This window comes from Myxine glutinosa, chromosome 1, assembly GCF_964187855.1.
Source record: "Myxine glutinosa chromosome 1, kmMyxGlut1.1, whole genome shotgun sequence".
In the NCBI taxonomy this organism is placed as follows: Eukaryota; Metazoa; Chordata; class Myxini; order Myxiniformes; family Myxinidae; genus Myxine; species Myxine glutinosa.
The window spans coordinates 133,097,543-133,111,948 of record NC_136261.1 but is presented as its reverse complement, the minus strand read 5'-3'; the positions used below and the strand labels follow the sequence as shown (position 1 = coordinate 133,111,948).

Genomic DNA, 14,406 nt, shown 5'->3' with positions numbered 1-14,406 from the left:
TTGAGAAAAGTGTGGTCGGATTAGGGATATTGAGAAAAGTGTGGTAGGATTAAGGATATTGAGAAAAGTGTGGTCGGATTTGGGATATTGAGAAAAGTGTGGTAGGATTAGGGATATTGAGAAAAGTGTGGTAGGATTAGGGATATTGAGAAAAGTGTGGTCGGATTATGGATATTGAGAAAAGTGTGGTAGGATTAGGGAGATTGAGAAAAGTGTGGGAGGATTAGGGATATTGAGAAAAGTGTGGGAGGATTCGGGATATTGAGAAAAGTGTGGGAGGATTAGGGATATTGAGAAAAGTGTGGGAGGATTCGGGATATTGAGAAAAGTGTGGGAGGATTCGGGATATTGAGAAAAGTGTGGTCGGATTCGGGATATTGAGAAAAGTGTGGAAGGATTAGGGAGATTGAGAAAAGTGTGGGAGGATTAGGGATATTGAGAAAAGTGTGGGAGGATTAGGGATATTGAGAAAAGTGTGGGAGGATTAGGGATATTGATTAAAGTGTGGGAGGATTCGGGATATTGAGAAAAGTGTGGGAGGATTCGGGATATTGAGTAAAGTGTGGTAGGATTTGGGATATTGAGAAAAGTGTGGGAGGATTAGGGATATTGAGAAAAGTGTGGTAGGATTAGGGATATTGAGAAAAGTGTGGTAGGATTCGGGATATTGAGAAAAGTGTGGGAGGATTAGGGATATTGAAAAAGTGTGGTAGGCTTAGGGATATTGAAAAAGTGTGGTAGGATTAGGGATATTGAGAAAAGTGTGGGAGGATTAGGGATATTGAGAAAAGTGTGGTAGGATTAGGGATATTGAGAAAAGTGTGGTAGGATTAGGGATATTGAAAAAGTGTGGGAGGATTAGGGATATTGAGAAAAGTGTGGGAGGATTAGGGACATTGAGAAAAGTGTGGGAGGATTTGGGATATTGAGAAAAGTGTGGGAGGATTAGGGATATTGAGAAAAGTGTGGTAGCATTAGGGATATTGAGAAAAGTGTGGGAGGATTCGGGATATTGAGAAAAGTGTGGGAGGATTCGGGATATTGAAAAAAGTGTGGGAGGATTCAGGATATTTAGAAAAGTGTGGGAGGATTCGGGATATTGAGAAAAGTGTGGGAGGATTAGGGATATTGATTAAAGTGTGGGAGGATTAGGCATATTGAGAAAAGTGTGGGAGGATTCGGGATATTGAGAAAAGTGTGGGAGGATTAGGGATATTGAGAAAAGTGTGGGAGGATTAGGGATATTGAGAAAAGTGTGGGAGGATTGGGGATATTGAGAAAGGTGTGGGAGGATTAGGGATATTGAGAAAAGTGTGGGAGGATTAGGGATATTGAGAAAAGTGTGGGAGGATTAGGGATATTGATTAAAGTGTGGGAGGATTCGGGATATTGAGAAAAGTGTGGTAGGATTCGGGATATTGAGAAAAGTGTGGGAGGATTAGGGATATTGAGAAAAATGTGGGAGGATTCGGGATATTGAGAAAAGTGTGGTAGGATTAGGGATATTGAGAAAAGTGTGGGAGGATTAGGGATATTGAGAAAAGTGTGGGAGGATTCGGGATATTGAGAAAAGTGTGGGAGGATTAGGGATATTGAGAAAAGTGTGGTCGGGTTCAGGATATTGATTAAAGTGTGGGAGGATTCGGGATATTGATTAAAGTGTGGCAGGATTAGGGATATTGATTAGAGTGTGGTCGGATTAGGAATATTGAGAAAAGTGTGGGAGGATTAGGGATATTGAGAAAAGTATGGGAGGATTAGGGATATTGAGAAAAGTGTGGGATGATTCGGGATATTGAGAAAAGTGTGGGAGGATTCGGGATATTGAGAAAAGTGTGGGAGGATTAGGGATATTGAGAAAAGTGTGGTAGGATTAGGGATATTGTTTAGAGTGTGGTCGGATTTGGAATATTGAGAAAAGTGTGGGAGGATTAGGGATATTGAGAAAAGTGTGGGAGGATTAGGGATATTGAGAAAAGTGTGGGAGGATTCGGGATATTGAGAAAAATGTGGTAGGATTAGGGATATTGAGAAAAGTGTGGGAGGATTAGGGATATTGAGAAAAGTGTGGGAGGATTAGGCATATTGAGAAAAGTGTGGGAGGATTAGGGATATTGAGAAAAGTGTGGGAGGATTCGGGATATTGAGAAAAGTGTGGGAGGATTAGGGATATTGAGAAAAGTGTGGGAGGATTAGGCATATTGAGAAAAGTGTGGTAGGATTAGGGATATTGAGAAAAGTGTGGGAGGATTAGGGATATTGAGAAAAGTGTGGGAGGATTCGGGATATTGAGAAAAGTGTGGGAGGATTCGGGATATTGAGAAAAGTGTGGTAGGATTAGGGATATTGAGAAAAGTGTGGTAGGATTAGGGATATTGAGAAAAGTGTGGTAGGATTAGGGATATTGAGAAAAGTGTGGTAGGATTAGGGATATTGAGAAAAGTGTGGGAGGATTAGGGATATTGAGAAAAGTGTGGTAGGATTCGGGATATTGAGAAAAGTGTGGGAGGATTAGGGATATTGAGAAAAGTGTGGGAGGATTAGGGATATTGAGAAAAGTGTGGTAGGAGTAGGGATATTGAGAAAAGTGTGGGACGATTCGGGATCTTGAGAAAAGTGTGGTAGGATTAGGGATATTGAGAAAAGTGTGGGAGGATTAGGGATATTGAAAAAAGTGTGGTAGGATTCGGGATATTGAGAAAAGCGTTGGAGGATTAGGGATATTGAGAAAAGTGTGGGAGGATTAGCGATATTGAGAAAAGTGTGGTAGGAGTAGGGATATTGAGAAAAGTGTGGGACGATTCGGGATCTTGAGAAAAGTGTGGTAGGATTAGGGATATTGAGAAAAGTGTGGGAGGATTAGGGATATTGAGAAAAGTGTGGGAGGATTAGGGATATTGAGAAAAGTGTGGTAGGATTAGCGATATTGAGAAAAGTGTGGGAGGATTAGGGATATTGAGAAAAGTGTGGTAGGATTAGCGATATTGAGAAAAGTGTGGGAGGATTAGGGATATTGAGAAAAGTGTGGTAGGATTAGGGATATTGAGAAAAGTGTGGGACGATTCGGGATCTTGAGAAAAGTGTGGTAGGATTAGGGATATTGAGAAAAGTGTGGGAGGATTAGGGATATTGAGAAAGGTGTGGTAGGATTAGCGATATTGAGAAAAGTGTGGGAGGATTAGGGATATTGAGAAAAGTGTGGTAGGATTAGGGATGAGAAAAGTGTGGGAGGATTAGGGATATTGAGAAAAGTGTGGTAGGATTAGGGATATTGAGAAAAGTGTGGGAGGATTAGGGATATTGAGAAAAGTGTGGTAGGATTAGGGATATTGAGAAAAGTGTGTGAGGATTCGGAATATTGAGAAAAATGTGGGAGGATTAGGGATATTGAGAAAAGTGTGGGAGGATTAGGGATATTGAGAAAAGTGTGGGAGGATTTGGGATATTGAGAAAAGTGTGGGAGGATTAGGGATATTTTGAAAAAGTGTGGGAGGATTTGGGATATTGAGAAAAGTGTGGGAGGACTAGGGACATCACCAAGGTGTTAACAAGAAGGATTTTCTTTTTTTTGTGTTCTTCATTTTATTTTGGGGGCGCAGGTGTACTGGACAAAGGCGGATTTAGGGTGAAAAATGGACACCGATCTCACACACACTATCCCTTGACGGGATCCTCTCAGACATCACAATTGGCACAGATGTACTCAATTACCCAACCTTACTTAAGTTACCTATAAATCCTGCCAATATCCTCCATCTGCAATGCTTCTCGGTACCCATCTCAGTCCAATTTAAATTATCTACTGTTCTTGCTGCCACGACCTTTCCAGGGAGGCCATTCCATGCATTAACAACTCTCTGAGTGAAAGACCCTTGCCTTCCTACCTTCTTAACCTTAATCTTCTTTACTCCCAGGCTCTGGCCCCTGGTCCTATCACTGTCTATTCTGCTGAATAAATCTTTTGCACTTATTTTAACAAAACCCTTAACTATATTAAACATCTCAATCATATCCCCTCATAACCGCCTCCTTTTAAATTTATAACAAGCGTTACGCCTTGGTCCCCCGTCGGTAAAGTGATGTGAGTTGACAAAGTGGAAGACGCAAGGCGGCCATCTTGGATTTTGACGTGGCGACCCAATTTTCAATAGCGTTCTCCCTTATGCGTAGATACACCCACACACCAGATTAGAAGTTAGTAGTTCGTTTATATTTCAAGATATTTCGCTCACAAGGTTCAGACATATATATGGTGGCGGCCATCTTGGATTTTGACGTGGCGACCCAATTTTCAATAGCGTTCTCCCTTATGCGTAGATACACCCACACACCAGATTAGAAGTTAGTACTTCGCTTATTTTTCAAGATATTCCGCTCACAAGGTTCAGACATACATGGCGGTGGCCATTTTGGATTTTGACGTGGCGACCCAATTTGAAATAGTGTTCTTCCTTATGCCTCGATACACCCACACACCAGATTAGAAGTTGGTACTTCGTTAATTTTTCAAGATATTCCGCTCAAGTTTCAGACATACATGGCGGCGGCCATCTTGGATTTTGACGTGCGTTGCACCCATACAACAAATTAGAATTCGGTCCTTCGCTTACGCACGCACACACGTACGCATGCACGCACGGACGGACGCACGCACGGACGGACGGACGCACACACGGACGGAGGGGAAAACCATAGTTCCCCTTTCGCTCCGCGGTGCGACTGGGGACAAAAAGTCCTCTCTTTCCTTCAGACGTTCCTCATGTCTGAGTCTAGCTACACCTGGAATCAATCTGGCAGTCCTCCGCTGTACTCTCTTTATGGTAGTTATATCCTTCCTGAGATATGGTGATCAAAACTGCACACAATATTACAGATGAGGCCTCACTACATTCTTATACAATGTAAAAATTACTGTACCTATTTCGATTTATCCTCTTACGGATACATCCAAAACCCTGTTTGATTTACCTATAGCTGCCTGGCATTGCCCTATCTGTTTACCCCCATATGTATTACCACCCCGAGATCCTTCTCCAAGATTGCCCCCTTGCATCACGTAATCTCTACCTTTTAATATTCTTATCCACACCAGCACCTTACACTTGTTTAGGTTAAACTACATCTGCCAATCTTTTGCCCAATCTATGAAAGTATCAAATACTTTCCTCAATTTGATCACCATCTAACTTACCTCTAAGCTTTGTGTCATCTGCAAATTTAGAAAGCTGACTCTTCAGCCCACTATCCAAATCATTGATACAAATTATTAATAATAATGGTTCTAGTACTGATCCATGAGGTATCCCACAGCTTACATCCTCCCACTCACAGACATATTTGTTTCCTTACACTAAACCAGTTTCCAATCCAGTTTGTTACCTGACCAGCCACTCCACAAGCCCTCACCTTAGCTCGCAATCTCCTATGGGGCACCTTCTCAAATGCCTTCTTAAAGTCTAGATGTACTATGTCCAGTACTATGATGTAGTACTGTCTAGATGTACCAGTCTAGATGTACTATGTCTAGATTTAAAGAAGAAGAAGAAGGAAAGTTTGTTATAATATACAACAGAATACAACACTTCAGGGGAAAGTTTAAACATTTTAAAACTAAACCGTGAAAACTATCTGGGGAAATCCCCTCAATGAGGGCATGAAGGATTCCTAAGGGGCTTAATGATCCTTCCCTCATTTACCCAATCACATGGAATTCTCATACATTTATTCAACAAGACCTCCATTTATTAAACCCATGCTGACTGTCTTTAATTAGTTTGTATTTATTTAAATTGTTCCTCATTTGGTCCCTAATTGATGTCTCCAACACCTTCCCTATTACTGTGAGTCAAACTAACAGGCCTACAGTTCCCCAATTATTCTCTGGATCCTTTCTTAAATAACATTGTTTACATTTGCTACTCTCCAACCCTCCGGTATCTGTCCTGACTCCAGTGACCTATTAAAGATATCGTTAACACCTCACTTATCTGCTCAGCCACCCCCCTCAATACTCTCAGGTGCATATTACCTGGCCCCGGAGTTTTATCTACTCTTAGATTTAATTGCCGTTTCCTTACCTCCTCCATTCCGACCTGGATCTTCTATAAAATCCCTTCCTCACCTTCTTGATAGACACTCTCAGCTATTGGCAATTCTCCTGACTGTTCTTGTGTAAATATTGAAGCAAAACAAATATTTAATAAGCCTGCCATCTTGCCTTCATCATGAACCACTCTCCATGTGCTTTTTCTCAATGGGCCCACACTTGTCCTAAACGATTATTATTTAACCCTCATATACTTGAAGAATGCCTTCCTATTGTGATTAATATTTTTAGTCACGTCCTTCTCGTACTCTCTTTGAGATTGCCGAGTTAATTTTATTATCTAACCTCTGTTTACTCCGATGCTATTATAAATCTGACTACATCTGCTTCTCCTTAGCAGCACTCCTTATCTTACTGCTCAACACCCTGACCTCTTTCTCCTTATAGTTTAACACCTCTCAGGAATATACAGTGCCTTCAGAAAGTATTTACACCCATTGACCTTTTCACATTTTGCTGCGTTTCAGCCTGAATTTCAAATGGATTAATTTGAGATTTTTTGTCACTGATCTACACACAATACCACATTATGTCAAAGTGGAATTTGTTTTTTAGACGTTTTTACAAAATAATTATATACGAGGTCCCACAGTTGACAGTGTATGTCAGAGCAGAAACTCTACCATGAAGTCCAAGGAACTGTCCATTGAACTCCGGGATAGAATTGTGAGGAGGCCTAGATCTGGGGAAGGGTTCTTCTTTTATTTTTATCTTCATGGGATATTTCCTGCCACAAAGCCTACAAGGCCACTCAAGGTGGGGGCTACACAAAGAAAATAAAAACAGAACAACCAGCCCCTTAGATTGAATCAAGACAAATATAGAAAGTTGTCTCTTCATAGAACAAAAAGGGCTGGAAGGGGTGAACTAGTCTACTTCGAGACAACAGTGCCTCTACTCCTACTTGTGGTAGACTGTCAACCAAGGCTAACGAGCTCAACCCACCCGGGTTTGAGATCAGAGTTGTCCTTCTCCTCGGCGGACTGCCGACCAAGGCTAATGAGTTCTGCCTACCCAGAGCAAGCCTGGTTTTAAGGCACCAGACACCCGCCTTTTACACCACCGCATTTAGTTAAAAACAGGGGTTGGCACGAGAAGCCATGCGGTAGGAGTTTGATAAGGAGAGATTATCTGAGATGCAGACCACATGGGATATTTTATGGATGAGGGGAGTTGCTCAGTTCTCCACCACCATCCCGGTCATTACTAACCGTTTGACCCCCAATTTGTAGTGCTGAAAGTATTCTGCTGAAAGGTATAAAACAATTTGCAGTGCTGAATGTTCCGAAGAGCACAGAGAGCTCCATCATTAGGAAATGGAAAGAATATGGAACTACCCAGACGCTTCTTAGAGCTGGACATCCGACTGAACTGAACAACTGGGCAAGAAGGACCTTGGTCAGGCAGGTGACCAATAACCCAATGACCACTCTGACAGAACTACAGCGTTCCTTGGCTGAGATGGGAGAACCTGCCGGAAGGATAACAGTCTCTGCAGCACTTCACAAATCAAGGCTTAATGGAAGAGTGATCAGATGGAAGGTACTTCTGATAAGGCACATGACAACACACCTGGAGTTTGCAAAAAGGCACGTGCAAGATTCTGAGAGCATGAAGCAAAATATTCTGTGGTTTGACAAGATGAAAATTCAACTCTTTGGACTGAATGCATATTCTGCATTCTGCAATGCGGAAAGGACACAGGAAAGGACAACCGACCTCAGTCTGGCAGAAACCGAACACAGCTCATCATCCATCTAACACCATCCCTACCGTGAAGCATGGTGGTGGCAGTGGTCTCGAAGGTATTTGGGTCGTGACCAATAACCCTTCACCCGTGGTTGGGAGGTTGGCAATTGAGGTTGCTATGCAACTCGTCCGGCGCGAACTTCGTCGCGACCGACGACCCCGTGGAGCCGGTATCTGTGGGGAAACAGGGTCTTAATCCCACCCTTAGTGCGTCGACAGAACCGGATTCCGCTTTAGTATTGAGGCACTAACATCGCACTTTACCAATATGTCGCCGAACTGTCACTCATAAAGGATATGTGACAGAAACAAATGAACAATGGACTTTGATGAAGATCAGTTTGTTAGTGGCAATGATGAAAGTTTGTATGCAAGAAGATTACTTGGACATATTTACATTTTACATTAATGTTTATTTCAAATATTCTAAAAATGGTGTCACCTGCACTGAAAGAAAAACAAAATGGTTGGAATGGTGGAGGTTATAAAAGACCAGGGTACATATTTGAAATTAAAGTCGACTTTCTATTTTACAGAGATAAAGCCTCATTGAGGAGTTTGCGATGAATTTGAATAATAAACGGGATTTTAACCCTAAACATTAATCCCGATTTACCACCCTACACACCACTCATGATTAAAGGTAGCATATATTTATTACATTCATAGACATTGTTGAATGTGTACATATTACGTGTGAAATATGATGTACATTTTCATTCTCTTCACTACTTACACTCCATACATATTCCTCTTCTCTCCATCCGCTAAGACCCCTCTCCCTTGTCTTCTTCCTCCTCATATCTTCCTTTCTCTAATCATATTTTCTTGTCCTCAAAGAAAAAGAAGAAAATCTCTTTCGACAGTTTATCCAAGTGTCTTTCTTTCAAAAAATTACAATCGCACACCAACCTTGGTCCAACACACCGAGATCTCTATTTCAATTTTTTTGCCCGATTTTGGCATCCCGATTACAATTTTAAGGAGTCAGAAGGTAAAACAGTCACACATTTTCTCTTGCCATTTCTTTGAATTTGAGTCAATATAGATGAGATTTGGCACAAAGTTGCTTTCACACATCCTTTATAGGGACGCATATAGAAATGATGGATAAAATTAGTTTTCGGGATTATGCAGGGCTCAGAGGTAGAAATTGGTCATGCAATTAAGGTTTTTGGCATGCGAAGACTTTTTTTTTTTAACCAATGCAGATGAAAAAAAAAGCAGGTAGTCGAATTTCATTAGATATTAAAATGCCCAAAACATCAGTTTCTCCTTGCTTCCCATGGCAGTTAGCATACTTGCATCAACGTTCTGTTGATTTAATCCACTGTTCTCCCTGTCCGATGACAAAGACTGGCATTAGCCTTCACGATCAAGATTAGTTCTTCATTCAGCAATCCAATTATTTTGCAAAACCTCCATAAAGACGACAGACTAGTCATATCAGAAGCATTTTAGAGCTTCCCGGGTGAGTATTAAACCGTAAATCTTAAGCATATGTTGATACTACGCAAGTGTTTTGCAGAAAAACCCCAGATAACAAAAATTTGCTGAATGTGCATGTAAAAAATTCTAATTTATAATCATTTCAATGTTCCCTCTTTTTTCAGGGAATGGGTCAAGGATATTGGAAGCTACATGAAGACATAACCAACATGGAGATCGGAGTTGTAGAAGTCAATAGTGGCTGTAAAGTCGAACATGGGTTGGCCCGTTAGCATTCCCATCTGAGTCTCATAATGGAGGGCAATCCAGGTTCAAATCCCATTTACCACATGTTTGTCGATTGTCTTCTAATGTCGTTAATATTTATGTTGTAGTATATGATGTAGACTAACGTTTGTGTCATTCGTGTAATGTATGTGCAAGCTAAAAGCGTAAAATTAATGTAAAAAAAAACAAAAACATGTTGACATATGTTTTAATGGCAGGTTCTCATGAAATTTTGGGATTTTATGTAATCCTTTTTTAGTTACAAAATCAAAAACGTAAAAGGAGTAAACGTTGAGTAAAGATGAACAAGGGAATTATAAACACAATTACAGCATAAAGTATATAAAATGAAAAACAGCTTGTAATGCTGTTGCAAACACACAATTTTATCGCATACATTGGGCTATAAATAATCGGCCTTGTGACTCAAATTCAACTAGCAAGAGTTGGATTTTAACTTGTGTGATCATCAGACCCAGGGTGACAGCTGGACAATACAAACAGGTAATAAATGCTACCTGTAATTAAAAAGGAGCCAATCATCACTTCCAATAAACACTATATGAAAACCACTCCTTTACTGCATCAGACAAAGAAGAAACTAGATGGTATTCATAGAATACTTACCCTGCACAGTCAACTCGGTGTGAGCCAACTCTTCTATATTTGAACGTTTCTTTTTTTTTGATCCAATATGGCTGCCAGACCAGGTGAGCGATGACATCATAAATTTATATTCTCTAAATAATTGTTGCATAGATCATGCTCAATAAATTTCAAACTGATCAGACTAAGCGTTGTCCCTGTCGAATTATGACGTCATAATTATGGCACCAATGACATCATCGTTAACAACACCTATTCCCCATATGGAGTTATTTACAATGAGCCATGTTTCAATTTTTAAAATGCTGACATGGCACACACTTTATTTTACTGAAGTGCAGACACAAATGTTATATTTTCGTCAAAAATCGTCGGAATTTTGCCAAATCTGTTTTGTTCATGTGTTAATATACCTCAGCGATTGGGCAAATCTGAAATCATAATTTTATTTGAGGTCAAAATGACCCTGCGAAGTTGCTCCGTACTTTGCCTTCTCCTCATGTGCATGTGATAATTAATTCCATGCCCACTCTAGAAGACTCTTCTTTTTCACGCAATAACAACTTCTCGCTTCCAGACCGTACATCCATTCATCGTGAAATTTTGCACACATGTTACACTTCATTACCTCTACTATAATATAAAGTTTCACGTCGATCAATGAAGCGGTTCAAGAGTTATACATTTTTTTTTCGTTTAATTATTCACATCTGCCAAACTATGTGACCTATCGCAAATTCCAAAAGGTCATTTCAGTAAACTGATATGCTGAACACATCTGTGAAGTTTCCCCTCGATAGGATCAAAAATGAGGGAGGAGTTAGGTTTTAAAAGTTTATGCTGAAAAACGTCATAACTCCAAAACCATGTGACGCATGACGTCATTTTCACTGACGTTTTTGTTTGTCATGGGTATGCGATTCTGCCTGCAAAGTTTGGCCTCAATCTGTTCAGTCTTGTAGGAGAAAATTGGATTTTAGTGTTTTTTCACTCAAAACAATATGGCGTCCGAACCATGTGACCTACGACGTCATTATAATTTCATTTCTGCATCAATTTATACCGAGAAGATGCTCGAAATTTCATCCTGATCGGATAGTTTATTACTTGTCGAATTATGACGTCATAATGGCGGCACATATGACGTCATCATTCACATATGTTATTCCGCATGGAGTTTTTTGCAATGAGACCTGTCAATTATTTCTGTGCAGCAGTTTTTGAGATATAGAGGTGCAAAGTTTTTTGTTTTTTTCTAAGATGGTGCCTGCACCACGTGACCTGTGACGTCATAACTAAAATATTCTACAGGAGGAGTCCCTCCTATGGTGAAAATTCCATGTCAATTGGACCAATGGTTGCCGAGAAAATGAATTTAAAAAAAAATGCAGACATGCACGTACGTAGGTACGACGTACGCACGGACCCGAATGCTTAACCCCGCATTTCGCTTCGTGAGCGCAGGGTAATAAAATTACGTCTCCAGTCATAGCTAGCTCATTGTTATGACGATTTGTCGAGTTTTTTTTTTGAGTGCCGTACTTTATTTCCTCGTGGCAAAAACGCACATTTAAAATTTTTTTTTACCCTCAACCTTTTCATGAGGAAGTACTGTGTATTATTTACAGACAAGGAATATGGATGGAATTTCAGCTGAAATTGGGAACCTGTCACAAGTATATTCACCAGGGTCTGCTATCTTGAATCTGCAAAGAAGAAGGTCCGCAGAAAATTAGAAAGTATGTAATTCCGTTAAGAACCTGCTAATCAACCCATATTACCTTTAATCAATCATAATCGAATGTGTTAAGTTTTAATTCTTTTGATTCTCATGTACCATATAGTTCCAATTGGTGCTGCCGAAGCAGTTCTTTGGCAAATCACTGTGTGGTTTACCATTGCCTTCTCAGCAGGAGTTAGGGCAAGAATTTGGAATTTGGCTAGGGTGCGGGCGGATAGCTCGCTTGCTCTTCGTGAAAGACACCATGGGAATATTTAACGTCCACAAACGAATTTCAGCAAACTAATTGCAATAATGCAATTGGTCCCATTTAAGGTCCATCCGAGGGACGGCACATTATAGGTGGGTCGATATTTGAAACCAGACGAGACTGCTTACAGACAAGGAAGGGTGCGTATCTCTTGGCCATCCTGTCAAATACAATTTTTAATTAGTCGGTGTTTATTGCCGAATTAATGAATAACAGCCTAAACAACAAAGCTGCTGTGCACAAAGGGAAGTTTCATCACATTGATGCTCCGAGGCCAAACTCATCAAGTTGCCCATGTCCTTGTTTAATATTGCCAACCAAAAGCTGGCACCGATTGCTCTAATTCCCATTGTGATATTATTTTAGACTTCCTATGGACATGGTTAATCCAAAAGTAAAAAAAAATAAAAATGGTAGTGTCCTGATTTCGAAAACGTTTTTTTTTTTTTCCTCAACAATTTTTCAACAGAATTCCACACATAATGCACTTGGTTCAAAGCTATCACAGCTTGGTTATGGCTATGTTGTATAAGGCTTTGTCCTGCTTGTCTAGAAACTTCTGGTCTATATATTGTACAAACAAAATCCCTCCCATGCAAAGCTCTTCCTTTATCTTAGGGAACAGGTAGAAGTTTGAGGGAGCCAAATATGGTGAATGGGATGGATGGGGAGCAGGTCAAAACCACCTTTGGTACTATGGTTACTGAAAGGAAGGTTGGTGATGGATTGTTTTGGAGAAACGATATTCCTTGGCAAAGCGGTATTCCATAGCAACATTCCGTAGTGCTCATTCTTGATGGCTTCTTGCAACCCCTGTCCTTCATCAGCAAAGAACTTCCCATTGATGGTCTCACCTTTTAGGATGTAGTCAGTTGTGATCACTATTTGTGTGTAGCAGAAACAAGTGGTCATTACCTTTCCAGCCGATTCCTTTTTCTTGAACTTTTGGGGAGGCGAAGAATGGGTTCATTTTTAGGAAGTACATTGCTGTTTGGTCTCAGGATAAAAGTGATTAACCCATGACTCATTCTAAATCGATATCCTGCTCATTGAGTTGTTTGGGTTTGCTTGAAATCACTCAAGAAGTTCTCTGGAAACGTCAAGTCGGGCTCCCTTCTAATCAGCAGACAACAATCTCTGTACCGATAATTTCCATGCTTAATCTTTCAGAGGTTGGAGTAAACCGAGCTGGTGCCCGACTGTTGGTAGTCTGTCGTTCATCTAAATCATGTGAACTTCAACTTTTTCTGGTGTAGTGGCCTTCTTGGAAAGTCCTGTTCTTGGCTTTCAATCAGTACTTTTTTTTTCTTTTTTTTGTATACAAGTTCGAGGCTCGTGTAAGAGTTAACATCAATCACAAAAAGACGAACTGACACATAAAACATAAGATAAAGGGAGCGGTAGACAAGATGGTGAGAGAGAGGGAAGCACACAAGTACACCAGCAGAGAACAGGGACGGGAGGGAGATCTGTGGGAGGGAGAGGGCTGGGGTGGGGGGTGGGGAAAGGGAGGGGGGGGGGGGGGTAAACTGCATGAAAAACGGTTGTTCCTTACATAAATTCACCTGCCCGGGTTGTTATTATTAAAAAATTTTTACAGTGACATATTAAATGGCATCATCCCTCAATGTTGCCACCTTACCCTCAAGGCATTTGCTTTTGGGTCAACCCTTTCAGTGAGATTCTAGAGTTACTTCATCACTGCTCTGATTTCAGCATTTTCCATTTTTTCCAAAACTCCGTAGACTGACTCAAGTCAACACTTTTGTAGACTGGTCCTGCAAACATACACAAAAGGCTGTTTACAAATAAACAAATCAGAGTACTTTTGATTTGTGAAATTATTTGATTATGAAATTTTCATCAAATTAGTCCAGCTAGAAACTTTCTGAATGCCCCCCTCCTGCCAGTGATTGGCACATCAAAAATATACTCTGAGATAGTAGAGAGAGGTACTTTGGTTATTTAAGACTCAGTCCAAATTTCTGGGTGTGTCTTATACACAGCCAAATATGGTAATTGAAATCATAAGTGTTTACTTGGTGGAAGTGGAACATAAATAAACTCGACACAGGTGCAAACAAATGATTATGATTAGAGGCAGAGATGCCAAAGCATTGTCGAGTTGACCCAAAAAGAGCTATTAGCATGGTGTCAAAGAGAGCCAGGGAGAGAGAGAGAGAGAGAGAGGGGGGGGGGGGGGGGGGGGAGAGCGAGCGGGAGTGAGAGAGAGAGAGA

At 40.6% G+C, this 14,406-nt stretch overlaps 1 protein-coding gene and 1 long non-coding RNA gene across 2 annotated transcripts in view; one reads left to right on the top strand and one right to left on the bottom strand.

Annotated features, from left to right (window-relative positions):
* LOC137428668 (nuclear receptor-interacting protein 3-like) overlaps positions 1-9,645 on the top strand; it is a 61,448-nt gene extending 51,803 nt beyond the window's left edge. The window contains exon 3 of the mRNA XM_068118577.2: positions 9,469-9,645. The gene's annotated coding sequence lies outside the window, so the exon portion shown is untranslated. The remainder of the gene's footprint in view (positions 1-9,468) is intronic.
* Positions 9,646-9,763: 118 nt separating this feature from the next.
* LOC137428677 (uncharacterized) lies at positions 9,764-14,310 on the bottom strand. The gene is made up of 2 exons (XR_010984717.2): positions 13,811-14,310; positions 9,764-11,883 (listed from the first exon to the last, which is right to left on the bottom strand). It is a non-coding gene; the product is annotated as an uncharacterized LOC137428677 (long non-coding RNA).
* Between the last annotated feature and the right edge of the window lie 96 nt (positions 14,311-14,406).